This window comes from Macaca thibetana, unplaced genomic scaffold (assembly GCF_024542745.1).
Source record: "Macaca thibetana thibetana isolate TM-01 unplaced genomic scaffold, ASM2454274v1 unplaced_scaffolds1, whole genome shotgun sequence".
Lineage (NCBI taxonomy): Eukaryota > Metazoa > Chordata > Mammalia > Primates > Cercopithecidae > Macaca > Macaca thibetana.
This window is the reverse complement of record NW_026088790.1, coordinates 274,437-295,540: the sequence shown is the minus strand read 5'-3', so window position 1 is coordinate 295,540 and position 21,104 is coordinate 274,437. Positions and strand designations below refer to the sequence as shown.

Genomic DNA, 21,104 nt, shown 5'->3' with positions numbered 1-21,104 from the left:
AAAGAAGTTTCTCAGAAAGCTTCTTTCTCTTTGTTATCGGAGGATATTTCCTTTGGCCCTATAGTCTTCAAAGGGATCCGAAATATCTGTTCTCAGATTCCACAGAAATAAGGCTAGCAAAGAGATCCACGAAATACAGATGTAACTCTGTGAGATGAATTAACAGAACACTAAGCAGTTTCTCAGAAAGCTTCTTTCCAGATTTCATCTGAGGATATTTCCTTTTTCACCATAGCCCTCTATGGGCTTCCAAATATCACTTTGCCAATTCCACAAGAACTGTCTTAGCGAAAGGCTTCTTGAGGGGAAAGCTGTAACTCTGTGAGATGATTTCACAGAACACAAAGAAGTTTCTCAGAAAGCTTCTTTCTCTTTGTTATCGGAGGATATTTCCTTTGGCCCTATAGTCTTCAAAGGGATCCGAAATATCTGTTCTCAGATTCCACAGAAATAAGGCTAGCAAAGAGATCCACGAAATACAGATGTAACTCTGTGAGATGAATTAACAGAACACTAAGCATTTTTCTCAGAAAGCTTCTTTCCAGATTTCATCTGAGGATATTTCCTTTTTCACCATAGCCCTCTATGGGCTTCCAAATATCACTTTGCCAATTCCACAAGAACTGTCTTAGCGAAAGGCTTCTTGAGGGGAAAGCTGTAACTCTGTGAGATGATTTCACAGAACACAAAGAAGTTTCTCAGAAAGCTTCTTTCTCTTTGTTATCGGAGGATATTTCCTTTGGCCCTATAGTCTTCAAAGGGATCCGAAATATCTGTTCTCAGATTCCACAGAAATAAGGCTAGCAAAGAGATCCACGAAATACAGATGTAACTCTGTGAGATGAATTAACAGAACACTAAGCAGTTTCTCAGAAAGCTTCTTTCCAGATTTCATCTGAGGATATTTCCTTTTTCACCATAGCCCTCTATGGGCTTCCAAATATCACTTTGCCAATTCCACAAGAACTGTCTTAGCGAAAGGCTTCTTGAGGGAAAGCTGTAACTCTGTGAGATGATTTCACAGAACACAAAGAAGTTTCTCAGAAAGCTTCTTTCTCTTTGTTATCGGAGGATATTTCCTTTGGCCCTATAGTCTTCAAAGGGATCCGAAATATCTGTTCTCAGATTCCACAGAAATAAGGCTAGCAAAGAGATCCACGAAATACAGATGTAACTCTGTGAGATGAATTAACAGAACACTAAGCAGTTTCTCAGAAAGCTTCTTTCCAGATTTCATCTGAGGATATTTCCTTTTTCACCATAGCCCTCTATGGGCTTCCAAATATCACTTTGCCAATTCCACAAGAACTGTCTTAGCGAAAGGCTTCTTGAGGGGAAAGCTGTAACTCTGTGAGATGATTTCACAGAACACAAAGAAGTTTCTCAGAAAGCTTCTTTCTCTTTGTTATCGGAGGATATTTCCTTTGGCCCTATAGTCTTCAAAGGGATCCGAAATATCTGTTCTCAGATTCCACAGAAATAAGGCTAGCAAAGAGATCCACGAAATACAGATGTAACTCTGTGAGATGAATTAACAGAACACTAAGCAGTTTCTCAGAAAGCTTCTTTCCAGATTTCATCTGAGGATATTTCCTTTTTCACCATAGCCCTCTATGGGCTTCCAAATATCACTTTGCCAATTCCACAAGAACTGTCTTAGCGAAAGGCTTCTTGAGGGGAAAGCTGTAACTCTGTGAGATGATTTCACAGAACACAAAGAAGTTTCTCAGAAAGCTTCTTTCTCTTTGTTATCGGAGGATATTTCCTTTGGCCCTATAGTCTTCAAAGGGATCCGAAATATCTGTTCTCAGATTCCACAGAAATAAGGCTAGCAAAGAGATCCACGAAATACAGATGTAACTCTGTGAGATGAATTAACAGAACACTAAGCAGTTTCTCAGAAAGCTTCTTTCCAGATTTCATCTGAGGATATTTCCTTTTTCACCATAGCCCTCTATGGGCTTCCAAATATCACTTTGCCAATTCCACAAGAACTGTCTTAGCGAAAGGCTTCTTGAGGGGAAAGCTGTAACTCTGTGAGATGATTTCACAGAACACAAAGAAGTTTCTCAGAAAGCTTCTTTCTCTTTTGTTATCGGAGGATATTTCCTTTGGCCCTATAGTCTTCAAAGGGATCCGAAATATCTGTTCTCAGATTCCACAGAAATAAGGCTAGCAAAGAGATCCACGAAATACAGATGTAACTCTGTGAGATGAATTAACAGAACACTAAGCAGTTTCTCAGAAAGCTTCTTTCCAGATTTCATCTGAGGATATTTCCTTTTTCACCATAGCCCTCTATGGGCTTCCAAATATCACTTTGCCAATTCCACAAGAACTGTCTTAGCGAAAGGCTTCTTGAGGGGAAAGCTGTAACTCTGTGAGATGATTTCACAGAACACAAAGAAGTTTCTCAGAAAGCTTCTTTTCTTTGTTATCGGAGGATATTTCCTTTGGCCCTATAGTCTTCAAAGGGATCCGAAATATCTGTTTCTCAGATTCCACAGAAATAAGGCTAGCAAAGAGATCCACGAAATACAGATGTAACTCTGTGAGATGAATTAACAGAACACTAAGCAGTTTCTCAGAAAGCTTCTTTCCAGATTTCATCTGAGGATATTTCCTTTTTCACCATAGCCCTCTATGGGCTTCCAAATATCACTTTGCCAATTCCACAAGAACTGTCTTAGCGAAAGGCTTCTTGAGGGGAAAGCTGTAACTCTGTGAGATGATTTCACAGAACACAAAGAAGTTTCTCAGAAAGCTTCTTTCTCTTTGTTATCGGAGGATATTTCCTTTGGCCCTATAGTCTTCAAAGGGATCCGAAATATCTGTTCTCAGATTCCACAGAAATAAGGCTAGCAAAGAGATCCACGAAATACAGATGTAACTCTGTGAGATGAATTAACAGAACACTAAGCAGTTTCTCAGAAAGCTTCTTTCCAGATTTCATCTGAGGATATTTCCTTTTTCACCATAGCCCTCTATGGGCTTCCAAATATCACTTTGCCAATTCCACAAGAACTGTCTTAGCGAAAGGCTTCTTGAGGGAAAGCTGTAACTCTGTGAGATGATTTCACAGAACACAAAGAAGTTTCTCAGAAAGCTTCTTTCTCTTTGTTATCGGAGGATATTTCCTTTGGCCCTATAGTCTTCAAAGGGATCCGAAATATCTGTTCTCAGATTCCACAGAAATAAGGCTAGCAAAGAGATCCACGAAATACAGATGTAACTCTGTGAGATGAATTAACAGAACACTAAGCAGTTTCTCAGAAAGCTTCTTTCCAGATTTCATCTGAGGATATTTCCTTTTTCACCATAGCCCTCTATGGGCTTCCAAATATCACTTTGCCAATTCCACAAGAACTGTCTTAGCGAAAGGCTTCTTGAGGGAAAGCTGTAACTCTGTGAGATGATTGATTTCACAGAACACAAAGAAGTTTCTCAGAAAGCTTCTTTCTCTTTGTTATCGGAGGATATTTCCTTTGGCCCTATAGTCTTCAAAGGGATCCGAAATATCTGTTCTCAGATTCCACAGAAATAAGGCTAGCAAAGAGATCCACGAAATACAGATGTAACTCTGTGAGATGAATTAACAGAACACTAAGCAGTTTCTCAGAAAGCTTCTTTCCAGATTTCATCTGAGGATATTTCCTTTTTCACCATAGCCCTCTATGGGCTTCCAAATATCACTTTGCCAATTCCACAAGAACTGTCTTAGCGAAAGGCTTCTTGAGGGGAAAGCTGTAACTCTGTGAGATGATTTCACAGAACACAAAGAAGTTTCTCAGAAAGCTTCTTTCTCTTTGTTATCGGAGGATATTTCCTTTGGCCCTATAGTCTTCAAAGGGATCCGAAATATCTGTTCTCAGATTCCACAGAAATAAGGCTAGCAAAGAGATCCACGAAATACAGATGTAACTCTGTGAGATGAATTAACAGAACACTAAGCAGTTTCTCAGAAAGCTTCTTTCCAGATTTCATCTGAGGATATTTCCTTTTTCACCATAGCCCTCTATGGGCTTCCAAATATCACTTTGCCAATTCCACAAGAACTGTCTTAGCGAAAGGCTTCTTGAGGGGAAAGCTGTAACTCTGTGAGATGATTTCACAGAACACAAAGAAGTTTCTCAGAAAGCTTCTTTCTCTTTGTTATCGGAGGATATTTCCTTTGGCCCTATAGTCTTCAAAGGGATCCGAAATATCTGTTCTCAGATTCCACAGAAATAAGGCTAGCAAAGAGATCCACGAAATACAGATGTAACTCTGTGAGATGAATTAACAGAACACTAAGCAGTTTCTCAGAAAGCTTCTTTCCAGATTTCATCTGAGGATATTTCCTTTTTCACCATAGCCCTCTATGGGCTTCCAAATATCACTTTGCCAATTCCACAAGAACTGTCTTAGCGAAAGGCTTCTTGAGGGGAAAGCTGTAACTCTGTGAGATGATTTCACAGAACACAAAGAAGTTTCTCAGAAAGCTTCTTTCTCTTTGTTATCGGAGGATATTTCCTTTGGCCCTATAGTCTTCAAAGGGATCCGAAATATCTGTTCTCAGATTCCACAGAAATAAGGCTAGCAAAGAGATCCACGAAATACAGATGTAACTCTGTGAGATGAATTAACAGAACACTAAGCAGTTTCTCAGAAAGCTTCTTTCCAGATTTCATCTGAGGATATTTCCTTTTTCACCATAGCCCTCTATGGGCTTCCAAATATCACTTTGCCAATTCCACAAGAACTGTCTTAGCGAAAGGCTTCTTGAGGGGAAAGCTGTAACTCTGTGAGATGATTTCACAGAACACAAAGAAGTTTCTCAGAAAGCTTCTTTCTCTTTGTTATCGGAGGATATTTCCTTTGGCCCTATAGTCTTCAAAGGGATCCGAAATATCTGTTCTCAGATTCCACAGAAATAAGGCTAGCAAAGAGATCCACGAAATACAGATGTAACTCTGTGAGATGAATTAACAGAACACTAAGCAGTTTCTCAGAAAGCTTCTTTCCAGATTTCATCTGAGGATATTTCCTTTTTCACCATAGCCCTCTATGGGCTTCCAAATATCACTTTGCCAATTCCACAAGAACTGTCTTAGCGAAAGGCTTCTTGAGGGGAAAGCTGTAACTCTGTGAGATGATTTCACAGAACACAAAGAAGTTTCTCAGAAAGCTTCTTTCTCTTTGTTATCGGAGGATATTTCCTTTGGCCCTATAGTCTTCAAAGGGATCCGAAATATCTGTTCTCAGATTCCACAGAAATAAGGCTAGCAAAGAGATCCACGAAATACAGATGTAACTCTGTGAGATGAATTAACAGAACACTAAGCAGTTTCTCAGAAAGCTTCTTTCCAGATTTCATCTGAGGATATTTCCTTTTTCACCATAGCCCTCTATGGGCTTCCAAATATCACTTTGCCAATTCCACAAGAACTGTCTTAGCGAAAGGCTTCTTGAGGGGAAAGCTGTAACTCTGTGAGATGATTTCACAGAACACAAAGAAGTTTCTCAGAAAGCTTCTTTCTCTTTGTTATCGGAGGATATTTCCTTTGGCCCTATAGTCTTCAAAGGGATCCGAAATATCTGTTCTCAGATTCCACAGAAATAAGGCTAGCAAAGAGATCCACGAAATACAGATGTAACTCTGTGAGATGAATTAACAGAACACTAAGCAGTTTCTCAGAAAGCTTCTTTCCAGATTTCATCTGAGGATATTTCCTTTTTCACCATAGCCCTCTATGGGCTTCCAAATATCACTTTGCCAATTCCACAAGAACTGTCTTAGCGAAAGGCTTCTTGAGGGGAAAGCTGTAACTCTGTGAGATGATTTCACAGAACACAAAGAAGTTTCTCAGAAAGCTTCTTTCTCTTTGTTATCGGAGGATATTTCCTTTGGCCCTATAGTCTTCAAAGGGATCCGAAATATCTGTTCTCAGATTCCACAGAAATAAGGCTAGCAAAGAGATCCACGAAATACAGATGTAACTCTGTGAGATGAATTAACAGAACACTAAGCAGTTTCTCAGAAAGCTTCTTTCCAGATTTCATCTGAGGATATTTCCTTTTTCACCATAGCCCTCTATGGGCTTCCAAATATCACTTTGCCAATTCCACAAGAACTGTCTTAGCGAAAGGCTTCTTGAGGGAAAGCTGTAACTCTGTGAGATGATTTCACAGAACACAAAGAAGTTTCTCAGAAAGCTTCTTTCTCTTTGTTATCGGAGGATATTTCCTTTGGCCCTATAGTCTTCAAAGGGATCCGAAATATCTGTTCTCAGATTCCACAGAAATAAGGCTAGCAAAGAGATCCACGAAATACAGATGTAACTCTGTGAGATGAATTAACAGAACACTAAGCAGTTTCTCAGAAAGCTTCTTTCCAGATTTCATCTGAGGATATTTCCTTTTTCACCATAGCCCTCTATGGGCTTCCAAATATCACTTTGCCAATTCCACAAGAACTGTCTTAGCGAAAGGCTTCTTGAGGGGAAAGCTGTAACTCTGTGAGATGATTTCACAGAACACAAAGAAGTTTCTCAGAAAGCTTCTTTCTCTTTGTTATCGGAGGATATTTCCTTTGGCCCTATAGTCTTCAAAGGGATCCGAAATATCTGTTCTCAGATTCCACAGAAATAAGGCTAGCAAAGAGATCCACGAAATACAGATGTAACTCTGTGAGATGAATTAACAGAACACTAAGCAGTTTCTCAGAAAGCTTCTTTCCAGATTTCATCTGAGGATATTTCCTTTTTCACCATAGCCCTCTATGGGCTTCCAAATATCACTTTGCCAATTCCACAAGAACTGTCTTAGCGAAAGGCTTCTTGAGGGGAAAGCTGTAACTCTGTGAGATGATTTCACAGAACACAAAGAAGTTTCTCAGAAAGCTTCTTTCTCTTTGTTATCGGAGGATATTTCCTTTGGCCCTATAGTCTTCAAAGGGATCCGAAATATCTGTTCTCAGATTCCACAGAAATAAGGCTAGCAAAGAGATCCACGAAATACAGATGTAACTCTGTGAGATGAATTAACAGAACACTAAGCAGTTTCTCAGAAAGCTTCTTTCCAGATTTCATCTGAGGATATTTCCTTTTTCACCATAGCCCTCTATGGGCTTCCAAATATCACTTTGCCAATTCCACAAGAACTGTCTTAGCGAAAGGCTTCTTGAGGGAAAGCTGTAACTCTGTGAGATGATTTCACAGAACACAAAGAAGTTTCTCAGAAAGCTTCTTTCTCTTTGTTATCGGAGGATATTTCCTTTGGCCCTATAGTCTTCAAAGGGATCCGAAATATCTGTTCTCAGATTCCACAGAAATAAGGCTAGCAAAGAGATCCACGAAATACAGATGTAACTCTGTGAGATGAATTAACAGAACACTAAGCAGTTTCTCAGAAAGCTTCTTTCCAGATTTCATCTGAGGATATTTCCTTTTTCACCATAGCCCTCTATGGGCTTCCAAATATCACTTTGCCAATTCCACAAGAACTGTCTTAGCGAAAGGCTTCTTGAGGGGAAAGCTGTAACTCTGTGAGATGATTTCACAGAACACAAAGAAGTTTCTCAGAAAGCTTCTTTCTCTTTGTTATCGGAGGATATTTCCTTTGGCCCTATAGTCTTCAAAGGGATCCGAAATATCTGTTCTCAGATTCCACAGAAATAAGGCTAGCAAAGAGATCCACGAAATACAGATGTAACTCTGTGAGATGAATTAACAGAACACTAAGCAGTTTCTCAGAAAGCTTCTTTCCAGATTTCATCTGAGGATATTTCCTTTTTCACCATAGCCCTCTATGGGCTTCCAAATATCACTTTGCCAATTCCACAAGAACTGTCTTAGCGAAAGGCTTCTTGAGGGGAAAGCTGTAACTCTGTGAGATGATTTCACAGAACACAAAGAAGTTTCTCAGAAAGCTTCTTTCTTTTTGTTATCGGAGGATATTTCCTTTGGCCCTATAGTCTTCAAAGGGATCCGAAATATCTGTTCTCAGATTCCACAGAAATAAGGCTAGCAAAGAGATCCACGAAATACAGATGTAACTCTGTGAGATGAATTAACAGAACACTAAGCAGTTTCTCAGAAAGCTTCTTTCCAGATTTCATCTGAGGATATTTCCTTTTTCACCATAGCCCTCTATGGGCTTCCAAATATCACTTTGCCAATTCCACAAGAACTGTCTTAGCGAAAGGCTTCTTGAGGGAAAGCTGTAACTCTGTGAGATGATTTCACAGAACACAAAGAAGTTTCTCAGAAAGCTTCTTTCTCTTTGTTATCGGAGGATATTTCCTTTGGCCCTATAGTCTTCAAAGGGATCCGAAATATCTGTTCTCAGATTCCACAGAAATAAGGCTAGCAAAGAGATCCACGAAATACAGATGTAACTCTGTGAGATGAATTAACAGAACACTAAGCAGTTTCTCAGAAAGCTTCTTTCCAGATTTCATCTGAGGATATTTCCTTTTTCACCATAGCCCTCTATGGGCTTCCAAATATCACTTTGCCAATTCCACAAGAACTGTCTTAGCGAAAGGCTTCTTGAGGGGAAAGCTGTAACTCTGTGAGATGATTTCACAGAACACAAAGAAGTTTCTCAGAAAGCTTCTTTCTCTTTGTTATCGGAGGATATTTCCTTTGGCCCTATAGTCTTCAAAGGGATCCGAAATATCTGTTCTCAGATTCCACAGAAATAAGGCTAGCAAAGAGATCCACGAAATACAGATGTAACTCTGTGAGATGAATTAACAGAACACTAAGCAGTTTCTCAGAAAGCTTCTTTCCAGATTTCATCTGAGGATATTTCCTTTTTCACCATAGCCCTCTATGGGCTTCCAAATATCACTTTGCCAATTCCACAAGAACTGTCTTAGCGAAAGGCTTCTTGAGGGAAAGCTGTAACTCTGTGAGATGATTTCACAGAACACAAAGAAGTTTCTCAGAAAGCTTCTTTCTCTTTGTTATCGGAGGATATTTCCTTTGGCCCTATAGTCTTCAAAGGGATCCGAAATATCTGTTCTCAGATTCCACAGAAATAAGGCTAGCAAAGAGATCCACGAAATACAGATGTAACTCTGTGAGATGAATTAACAGAACACTAAGCAGTTTCTCAGAAAGCTTCTTTCCAGATTTCATCTGAGGATATTTCCTTTTTCACCATAGCCCTCTATGGGCTTCCAAATATCACTTTGCCAATTCCACAAGAACTGTCTTAGCGAAAGGCTTCTTGAGGGGAAAGCTGTAACTCTGTGAGATGATTTCACAGAACACAAAGAAGTTTCTCAGAAAGCTTCTTTCTCTTTGTTATCGGAGGATATTTCCTTTGGCCCTATAGTCTTCAAAGGGATCCGAAATATCTGTTCTCAGATTCCACAGAAATAAGGCTAGCAAAGAGATCCACGAAATACAGATGTAACTCTGTGAGATGAATTAACAGAACACTAAGCAGTTTCTCAGAAAGCTTCTTTCCAGATTTCATCTGAGGATATTTCCTTTTTCACCATAGCCCTCTATGGGCTTCCAAATATCACTTTGCCAATTCCACAAGAACTGTCTTAGCGAAAGGCTTCTTGAGGGAAAGCTGTAACTCTGTGAGATGATTTCACAGAACACAAAGAAGTTTCTCAGAAAGCTTCTTTCTCTTTGTTATCGGAGGATATTTCCTTTGGCCCTATAGTCTTCAAAGGGATCCGAAATATCTGTTCTCAGATTCCACAGAAATAAGGCTAGCAAAGAGATCCACGAAATACAGATGTAACTCTGTGAGATGAATTAACAGAACACTAAGCAGTTTCTCAGAAAGCTTCTTTCCAGATTTCATCTGAGGATATTTCCTTTTTCACCATAGCCCTCTATGGGCTTCCAAATATCACTTTGCCAATTCCACAAGAACTGTCTTAGCGAAAGGCTTCTTGAGGGGAAAGCTGTAACTCTGTGAGATGATTTCACAGAACACAAAGAAGTTTCTCAGAAAGCTTCTTTCTCTTTGTTATCGGAGGATATTTCCTTTGGCCCTATAGTCTTCAAAGGGATCCGAAATATCTGTTCTCAGATTCCACAGAAATAAGGCTAGCAAAGAGATCCACGAAATACAGATGTAACTCTGTGAGATGAATTAACAGAACACTAAGCAGTTTCTCAGAAAGCTTCTTTCCAGATTTCATCTGAGGATATTTCCTTTTTCACCATAGCCCTCTATGGGCTTCCAAATATCACTTTGCCAATTCCACAAGAACTGTCTTAGCGAAAGGCTTCTTGAGGGAAAGCTGTAACTCTGTGAGATGATTTCACAGAACACAAAGAAGTTTCTCAGAAAGCTTCTTTCTCTTTGTTATCGGAGGATATTTCCTTTGGCCCTATAGTCTTCAAAGGGATCCGAAATATCTGTTCTCAGATTCCACAGAAATAAGGCTAGCAAAGAGATCCACGAAATACAGATGTAACTCTGTGAGATGAATTAACAGAACACTAAGCAGTTTCTCAGAAAGCTTCTTTCCAGATTTCATCTGAGGATATTTCCTTTTTCACCATAGCCCTCTATGGGCTTCCAAATATCACTTTGCCAATTCCACAAGAACTGTCTTAGCGAAAGGCTTCTTGAGGGAAAGCTGTAACTCTGTGAGATGATTTCACAGAACACAAAGAAGTTTCTCAGAAAGCTTCTTTCTCTTTGTTATCGGAGGATATTTCCTTTGGCCCTATAGTCTTCAAAGGGATCCGAAATATCTGTTCTCAGATTCCACAGAAATAAGGCTAGCAAAGAGATCCACGAAATACAGATGTAACTCTGTGAGATGAATTAACAGAACACTAAGCAGTTTCTCAGAAAGCTTCTTTCCAGATTTCATCTGAGGATATTTCCTTTTTCACCATAGCCCTCTATGGGCTTCCAAATATCACTTTGCCAATTCCACAAGAACTGTCTTAGCGAAAGGCTTCTTGAGGGGAAAGCTGTAACTCTGTGAGATGATTTCACAGAACACAAAGAAGTTTCTCAGAAAGCTTCTTTCTCTTTGTTATCGGAGGATATTTCCTTTGGCCCTATAGTCTTCAAAGGGATCCGAAATATCTGTTCTCAGATTCCACAGAAATAAGGCTAGCAAAGAGATCCACGAAATACAGATGTAACTCTGTGAGATGAATTAACAGAACACTAAGCAGTTTCTCAGAAAGCTTCTTTCCAGATTTCATCTGAGGATATTTCCTTTTTCACCATAGCCCTCTATGGGCTTCCAAATATCACTTTGCCAATTCCACAAGAACTGTCTTAGCGAAAGGCTTCTTGAGGGGAAAGCTGTAACTCTGTGAGATGATTTCACAGAACACAAAGAAGTTTCTCAGAAAGCTTCTTTCTCTTTGTTATCGGAGGATATTTCCTTTGGCCCTATAGTCTTCAAAGGGATCCGAAATATCTGTTCTCAGATTCCACAGAAATAAGGCTAGCAAAGAGATCCACGAAATACAGATGTAACTCTGTGAGATGAATTAACAGAACACAAAGCAGTTTCTCAGAAAGCTTCTTTCCAGATTTCATCTGAGGATATTTCCTTTTTCACCATAGCCCTCTATGGGCTTCCAAATATCACTTTGCCAATTCCACAAGAACTGTCTTAGCGAAAGGCTTCTTGAGGGAAAGCTGTAACTCTGTGAGATGATTTCACAGAACACAAAGAAGTTTCTCAGAAAGCTTCTTTCTCTTTGTTATCGGAGGATATTTCCTTTGGCCCTATAGTCTTCAAGTGGCCTGCCCCTCCACACCTGTGGGTGTTTCTCGTTAGGTGGAATGAGAGACTTGAGAAAAGAAATAAGACACAGAGACAAAGTATAGAGAAAGAAAAGCGGGAGCCCAGGGGACCGGCGCTCAGCTTACAGAGGACCCACGCCGGCACGGGCCTTTGAGTTCCCTTAGTATTTATAGATAATTATCTTTACCATCTTAAAGATAAGGGAGTGGCAGGACAATACGATCGTTTTTAGGGAGGAAATTAGCAGTAAGACATAAGAACAAGGATCTCTGTGACATGAATAAGTTTAAAGGAAAATCCTGTGCCTTGAGATAAACCTTTTAGCAACATTGTTTCATCCTATCACATGGGGATAAACCTTGGACAATACCTAGCTTTTCTAGGAACAAAGACACACCTGCACGCCCAAAATCCATTAAACCTTGAGTTACCACAGCACATGTCGCTTGCAAGGACAAGGTTGGGGGTAGGGTCACAGATTAACAGCATCTCAAATACAGAACACAATGGAGTCTCTTCTGTCTACTTCTTTCTATATAGACACAGTAACAGGCTGATCTCTTTCTTTTCCCCACATTTCCCCCTTTTCTTTTCAACAAAACCACCATTGTCATCATGACACCGAGATTACATACTTCACAAAGTAATAGAATATCACAAAACAATGGAGGCAGGATGAGGTCACAGGATGGTGTTAAAAATAAAATTTTTGGGCATGCATAGTCATGGATAACATCTTATCAGAAAACAGGGTTTGAAGCAGACAACCTGTCTGACCAAAATTTATTAGGTGGGAATTTCCTCGTCCTAGTAAGCCTGGGAGCACTACAGGAGGCCGGGACTTATTTCATCCCTTTGGCTTCAACCGTAAAAGGAGGCACGCCTCCAAGGGGGTCGTTTATAGGCCTACCCTCAGAGCGCATTCTCTTTCTCAGGGATGTTCCTTGCTGAGAAAAAGAATTCAGCGATATTTCTCCTATTTGCATAATGAAAAGAGAAGAAATATGGCTCTGTTCCGTCTGGCTCACTGGCGGCCAGTTCAAGGTTGCCTCCCTTTTTCCCTGAACATTGCTGTTATCTTATTCTTTCTTCAAGATGCCAAGATTTCATATTGTTCAAACACACATGCTCCACAAACAATTTGTGCAGTTAAGGCAATCATCACAGGGTCCTGAGGTGACATATATCCTCCTCAGTTTACAAAGAAGATGATAGAATTAAGAGATTAAAGTAAAGACAGACATAAGAAATTACAAAAGTATTAATTTTGGAGAACTAATGAATGTCCATGAAATCTTCACATTTTATGTTTTTTCTGTCGTGGCTTCAGCCAGTCCCTACGTTCAAGGTCCCTGACTTCCCGCAACGTTCTCCCTCCCTTTTCCTCTATATAAATGTGCCATGGTGATGAAGGCTTGTTCGTTAGTCAATGGTGCTCGATTGTGATGTTTCTGTCTCCGTGGAGGCGCTTTTCTTTGCATCTCCGATGGGTTCATTGTAGAACTTCAAATGTTTAGTGGGTATCCAAACAGGAAGCTTATTTTCTCCTGGTGAAACACAAGGAAAACCTCTTCCCCAGGTTATCACCTTCCCTATTTCCCATGTCTTATTTTTGTTGTCTTTCCACCAAATCAGTTTTCCTTCATGTGGACTGTTCTTTTTACCAGTAAGATGTTGTTCTGCAGAAGTAGTAGTCTGATTTCTATAAATGTTTAAAAAATTTAAAGTATAGAGTGCTAGATTAAGCTGCATCTGAGGAGTGGTACACTCCTTACTGTCTCCCCCTTTTTTTTGTTTAACTAACTGAGTTTTGAGTGTTCTATTAGTTCTTTCAACTATGGCCTGTCCTTGCGAATTATAAGGAATTCCTTTTGTATGTGTAATATTACACTGATTTAAGTATTTTTGGAAAGCTTTACTACAATAACCTGGTCCATTGTCAGTTTTAATTTTTTCTGGAACTCCCATTACAGCAAAACAAGATAATAAATGTTTTTTAACATGGGAAGTACTTTCTCCTGTCTGGCATGTTGCCCATATGAAATGTGAATAAGTATCAACTGTTACATGAACATATGATAATTTTCCAAACGAAGGTACATGGGTAACATCCATTTGCCATAATGCATTAGTACACAGACCTCTGGGATTAACTCCTGCCTCTTGGGTGGGCAGGTGTAGTACTTGACATTGGGTGCAATGTTGTACAATATCTTTTGCCTGTTTCCATGTGACATCAAATTTGTTTTTTAACCCTACTGCATTTACATGAGTCAAAGCAGGAAGTTCTTGTGCTTTTATGAATGCAGAGGATACCAGTAAGTCAGCTTGTTCATTTGCTATAGTTAAAGGTCCTGGTAAATTAGTGTGTGCTCTAATATGAGTAATATAAAATGGGAAATTCCTTTTTCTTAGAGTTTGTTGTAATAAATTGAACAACTGGTTTAACTGATCATCCATGGTATATTTAATTAGAGCTGTCTCAACATCCCTTGTAGCCTGTACTACATATGCAGAATCTGATATAATATTAACAGGTTGATCAAAATATTGTAGCACTGTAATGACTGCAACCAACTCTGCCCTTTGAGCTGATTGATATTGAGTTTTGATTACTCGCTCTTTTGGTCCTGTGTAAGCCGCTTTTCCATTGCTGGAACCATCAGTAAATATTGTCAGAGCATTTTTTAAAGGCTCATGTCTGGTAATTTTAGGTAAAATCCAAGTAGTCAATTTTAAAAACTGGAAGATTTTTGTTTTTGGGTAATGATTATCAATAATTCCCACAAAATCAGCAAGGCCAATCTGCCATGCACCAGAATTGATAAAGGCTTGTCTAACTTGTTCCTTGGTTAAAGGAATAACTATTTTGTCTTGGTCATTACCACACAATTTTATTATTCGTAATCTTGCCTGACCAATTAATGTAGCTATTTGATCCAAGTACAATGTAAAAGTCTTAACTGTACTGTGAGGAAGAAATGACCACTCCACAAGATCAGTGTTTTGAATAATGATGCCTGTTGGAGAATGTGCAGTAGTAAAAATCAAAAGTTGGAGTGGGGCTAAGGGATCTATTCTACTTATTTGCGCTGACTGAATTTTTTCTTCCACTAATTTAATTTATTTTGTTGCCTCTGGGGTTAATATTCTTTTACTATTTAAGTCTGGTTCTCCTCTTAGGATAGAGAACAAATTTAACATGGCATAAGTAGGAATGCCTAGAGTTGGCCGAATCCAATTAATATATCCCAACAATTTTTGAAAGTCATTTAATGTTTTTAAAGTATCTTTCTTATTTCTATTTTTTGTGGCTTAATTTTTCTATTTTCTATCTGCATCCCTAAATAATGAAAAGGAGCAGAGGTTTGGATCTTATCAGATGCTATTGTTAGTCCAGCGTTGGCAACCTCTGCTTGCAGAAATGTGTAACAGTCAATTAATTTGTCTCTTGTTTCTGCAGCACATAAAATATCATCAATATAGTGAATGATATAACAATCTGAAAATTTGTCTCTAACTGGTTGAAGGACTTGACCTATGAAAATTTGACAAATAGTTGGACTATTAAGCATTCCCTGAGGTAGTACTTTCCACTGAAACCTGGTGGCTGGTTCTTTATTATTTATGGCTGGTATAGTAAAGGCAAATTTTTCACAATCTTGCTCTGCCAGAGGAATGGTAAAAAAGCAATCCTTAAGATCAATTATAATTAAAGGCCAGTCTTTTGGGATCATGGCCGGAGAGGGCAATCCGGGTTGAAGAGGCCCCATGGGTTGAATTACAGCATTTACGGCTCTTAAGTCCATTAACATATGCCATTTGCCTGATTTTTTCTGAATTACAAATACAGGAGAATTCCAGGGTGAGAATGAAGGCTCAATGTGTCGCTTTTTTAATTGTTCCTTTGCTAATAAATGTAAAGCCTCCAGTTTTTGCTTCGGTAGCGGCCACTGAGTTACCCATACCGGTTTTTCTGTTTTCCAAGTTAATGGAATGGGTTTAGGAGGCTCTACAGCGGCCGCCCCTAAAAATGATATCCTATTCCTTTTCTTTCTTGATTTTTCTCAGTCTCAATTGGGACTTTAATGCCATTTTTATTATTTCCTAACCCCTTTCCTGGTATATATCCCATCTTAGTCATGATTTTTTGACTCGTGGGGCTGTATAATGGAGCGGGACATAATGATTTCCGCACCCCATTGTTGTAATAAATCTCGACCCCATAGATTAACAGGAATTGAAGTAATCATTGGCTGAACAGTATTTTCTTGATTATCTGGTCCCAAACAATGTAAAATCATTGTACTTTCGTACACTTCTGAAGCTGTGCCTACACCGACAAGTCTTGTAACATCCTTTTGTTTAGGCCAATTTTTTGGCCATTGATTTAAAGCAATGACAGAGATATCTGCTCCAGTGTCTACCAACCCTTCAAACTGTTTTCCTTGAATAATGGCCTTACACACAGGTCTGCTCTCAGAGACCAGATTTGCCCAATATGCAGCCTTTCCTGTCTGATCAGTGCTTCCGAACCCTCCTGTTCTTTTTATCTCACTGTTTCCAACTTTAATATAAGGTAGGAGTAATAATTGAGCAATCCTGTCTCCTGGACTGGCACTCCAAGGAACTGAGGAACTGATAACCAATTGAATTTCGCCTTTATAGTCTGAATCAACCACACCACTATGAATTTGAACTCCTTTTAGATTTAAACTTGATCTTCCTAAAATTAGTCCTACAGTCCCCTCAGGCAATGGGCCATATACCCCTGTGGGGATTTTTTGTGGAGGCTCCACTGGGAGCAGAGAGACTGCTTGTATGGTGCATAAATCTACTGCTGCACTGCCGTTTGTGGCGGGGGATAATTGCTGTATTGTGATAACTGGCTTATTCCCTGAGACACTTGTGGCAGTGGGGGTTGTTGTTCCTGAAAACCCGGAGGAACAAAGGGCTGAATTTGGAATGCCCCAGTTTGTTGCGGGGCCTGAGGCTGGCCCCTCCTCTCGTTTCCCGACAGTGGTTGCCCATTTTTATCAAATTTAGAACGACATTGATTACCCCAATGTTTTCCCTTTTTACATCTTGGACATAGGCCAGGTGGCTCTTTACCTGTTGTTGTAGTAGCTTGAGTAGATACATTTTGTTTATTTGAGACTAGGCAATTCTTTTTTAGATGACCAATTTGACCATAATTATAACATCTTCCCCCAAATGTTCTAACCTGTCCTCCTAAAGCAACTCCTGTGATTACTTGAGCCATAAACATAGCTTTATGCATAGCTCCTCCAATTCCATCGCAGGCTTTAACGTACTCTGAGATTACATCTGATCCTGCGGGAATCTTTCCTTTTAATGGCTTAATGGCTGATTGACAATCAGGATTGGCATTTTCATATGCCATCAACTCCACTATGACCCTACGGGCATTCTCATCGGTAATTGACTTTTGAGCAGCATCTTGAAGTCTTGCTACAAAATCAGGGTAGGGCTCTTTAGAGCCTTATCTTATTGTATTAAAGGAGGGGCAGGCGGTTCCTGGGTCTTGGATTTTCTCCCAGGCCCTAAGGCAGATAGCCCTGATTTGCTCAATGGCTTCATTTGGCATTATTACTTGTTGGTCAACAGTGCTCCAATTTTGACCTATTCCTAATAGTTGATCTGCATCTATGTTAATTGGAGGATTGGCAGTCCTATTTTTTCGGACCTGTACTTGTGCCCCATCAATCCACCAAGTCTTAAATTGTAAAAATTGAGAGGGTGAGAGTGAGGATTTTGCCAGAATCTCCCAATCATAAGGAATGAGTCTATGTCCATGAGCAATGGAATCTAATAATGTTCTCATGTAAGGAGAGTTGGGTCCATACTGTTTTACTCCTTCTTTCATTTCTTTTAGCATTTTTATAGAAAAGGACTTATATCTGGCTTCAGCTACGGGAAGCTCTCCCTCTTGGGCCCCTTATCCAGGTGGTCTTGCTTCTAATATTACTGGGAATTGCCACGCCTCAATATCTCCTTGTTTTCTTGCCTCATCAATAATTTTATGTAATGCACTACCCTGTGTACTAGGCAGTGCTGTAGGATTAAGTCTCATGGTGGGCGGCTGAGGATATGGCACCCTGCCTTGTGGCACTGGAAATGTTCCTGGCTGTCCATACGGATTTTCTGGGGGCAGCCGATACCACAGTTTGGCTGGCAGCCAGTATTGATAGGCTACTGGCGGCTGGGTCTTATCTTCTACCGGCTGATATTGTGGACACTGCATTTGGAATGGCATTGCCATGACAGAGACTCTATCTTTGTCTATTTGATCTTCTTTTGGAGTTTGTACTTGTTTAACCTGCATTTGAGGTTGTAAAGTTACAGGCATCTGAGCTGCTGGAAGAGCAGTTGGCCATCGTGGTTTAGACTCTGATGGCTCTGCTAATTCTGGATTTTTTTCTTCTAATTTTAACGTGTCAGGATATACTACCTCCTGTAATTGATTATTGTCAACATTTTGCGTTGACCGAGCCATAGCCAGCTTTGATACACATTCACAGTGTGAACTTTCCTTTCCTTTCCGGGATTCTAACCCTGCCTCTTTTTCACAATCTACTGCACAGCTTTTAGGGACATCAGAAATTGGAACGCTATCTTCTTCTGTTTGCAACGGTTCTAAAGCTACTTTAATAATGACCCAATCATTCCATACTGTGAGCGGAATGATTTTACCTTCCCTACTTGCTTGTTTTAATTCTTTGCCAATTTTTTCCCAATCTTTCAGATCTCAAGTTCCCTGTTCCGGAAACCATGGACAAAACTGCTCTATTGTTTGAAATAACGTAATTAGATTTTTGGTAGAGACTTTAACTCCCCCTCTTTTTAAGAGAATTTTAATAAAGCTGCGATAAGAGGCATATTTACTTTTAGTTTGCCCCATTGTTACCCTAGGTTCTTACGAGCGCACAAGTTACCGCAAGGCTGACTGTAGACGTACTCGGGAGTCTCCCGTCGACTTGTCCTCAATGACAACGCTCCAGCGTACCTTCACCTTAGAGAAAAGCTTCCACGTTGGTCACCAGATGAAGGGGTGGCCTGCCCCTCCACACCTGTGGGTGTTTCCCGTTAGATGGAACGAGAGACTTGAGAAAAGAAATAAGACACAGAGACAAAGTATAGAGAAAGAAAAGCGGGGGCCCAGGGGACCAGCACTCAGCTTACAGAGGACCCACGCCGGCACCGGCCTCTGAGTTCCCTTAGTATTTATAGATAATTATCTTTACCATCTTAAAGATAAGGGAGTGGCAGGACAATACGATCGTTTTTTAGGGAGGAAATTAGCAGCAAGACATAAGAACAAGGATCTCTGTGACATGAATAAGTTTAAAGGAAAATCCTGTGCCTTGAGATAAACCTTTTAGCAACATTGTTTCATCCTATCACATGGGGATAAACCTTGGACAATACCTAGCTTTTCTAGGAACAAAGACACACCCTGCACGCCCAAAATCCATTAAACCTTGAGTTACCACAGCACATGTCGCTTGCAAGGACAAGGTTGGGGGTAGGGTCACAGATCATACAGCAGACGAATTCACAGATCACAAGAAAGTTGTGAGATGATTTCACAGAACACAAAGAAGTTTCTCAGAAAGCTTCTTTCTCTTTGTTATCGGAGGATATTTCCTTTGGCCCTTTATATAGTCTTCAAAGGGATCCGAAATATCTGTTCTCAGATTCCACAGAAATAAGGCTAGCAAAGAGATCCACGAAATACAGATGTAACTCTGTGAGATGAATTAACAGAACACTAAGCAGTTTCTCAGAAAGCTTCTTTCCAGATTTCATCTGAGGATATTTCCTTTTTCACCAGCCCCCTATGGGCTTCCAAATATCACTTTGCCAATTCCACAAGAACTGTCTTAGCGAAAGGCTTCTTGAGGGGAAAGCTGTAACTCTGTGAGATGATTTCACAGAACACAAAGAAGTTTCTCAGAAAGCTTCTTTCTCTTTGTTATCGGAGGATATTTCCTTTGGCCCTATAGTCTTCAAAGGGATCCGAAATATCTGTTCTCAGATTCCACAGAAATAAGGCTAGCAAAGAGATCCACGAAATACAGATGTAACTCTGTGAGATGAATTAACAGAACACTAAGCAGTTTCTCAGAAAGCTTCTTTCCAGATTTCATCTGAGGATATTTCCTTTTTCACCATAGCCCTCTATGGGCTTCCAAATATCACTTTGCCAATTCCACAAGAACTGTCTTAGCGAAAGGCTTCTTGAGGGGAAAGCTGTAACTCTGTGAGATGATTTCACAGAACACAAAGAAGTTTCTCAGAAAGCTTCTTTCTCTTTGTTATCGGAGGATATTTCCTTTGGCCCTATAGTCTTCAAAGGGATCCGAAATATCTGTTCTCAGATTCCACAGAAATAAGGCTAGCAAAGAGATCCACGAAATACAGATGTAACTCTGTATGATGAATTAACAGAACACTAAGCAGTTTCTCAGAAAGCTTCTTTCCAGATTTCATCTGAGGATATTTCCTTTTTCACCATAGCCCTCTATGGGCTTCCAAATATCACTTTGCCAATTCCACAAGAACTGTCTTAGCGAAAGGCTTCTTGAGGGGAAAGCTGTAACTCTGTGAGATGATTTCACAGAACACAAAGAAGTTTCTCAGAAAGCTTCTTTCTCTTTGTTATCGGAGGATATTTCCTTTGGCCCTATAGTCTTCAAAGGGATCCGAAATATCTGTTCTCAGATTCCACAGAAATAAGGCTAGCAAAGAGATCCACGAAATACAGATGTAACTCTGTGAGATGAATTAACAGAACACTAAGCAGTTTCTCAGAAAGCTTCTTTCCAGATTTCATCTGAGGATATTTCCTTTTTCACCATAGCCCTCTATGGGCTTCCAAATATCACTTTGCCAATTCCACAAGAACTGTCTTAGCGAAAGGCTTCTTGAGGGGAAAGCTGTAACTCTGTGAGATGATTTCACAGAACACAAAGAAGTTTCTCAGAAAGCTTCTTTCTCTTTGTTATCGGAGGATATTTCCTTTGGCCCTATAGTCTTCAAAGGGATCCGAAATATCTGTTCTCAGATTCCACAGAAATAAGGCTAGCAAAGAGATCCACGAAATACAGATGTAACTCTGTGAGATGAATTAACAGAACACTAAGCAGTTTCTCAGAAAGCTTCTTTCCAGATTTCATCTGAGGATATTTCCTTTTTCACCATAGCCCTCTATGGGCTTCCAAATATCACTTTGCCAATTCCACAAGAACTGTCTTAGCGAAAGGCTTCTTGAGGGAAAGCTGTAACTCTGTGAGATGATTTCACAGAACACAAAGAAGTTTCTCAGAAAGCTTCTTTCTCTTTGTTA

The 21,104-nt window shown here is 39.9% G+C and overlaps 1 pseudogene; it reads right to left on the bottom strand.

Moving 5' to 3' along the window:
- Positions 1-16,526: 16,526 nt before the first annotated feature.
- LOC126947243 (endogenous retrovirus group K member 24 Gag polyprotein-like) lies at positions 16,527-18,656 on the bottom strand (annotated as a pseudogene).
- Between the last annotated feature and the right edge of the window lie 2,448 nt (positions 18,657-21,104).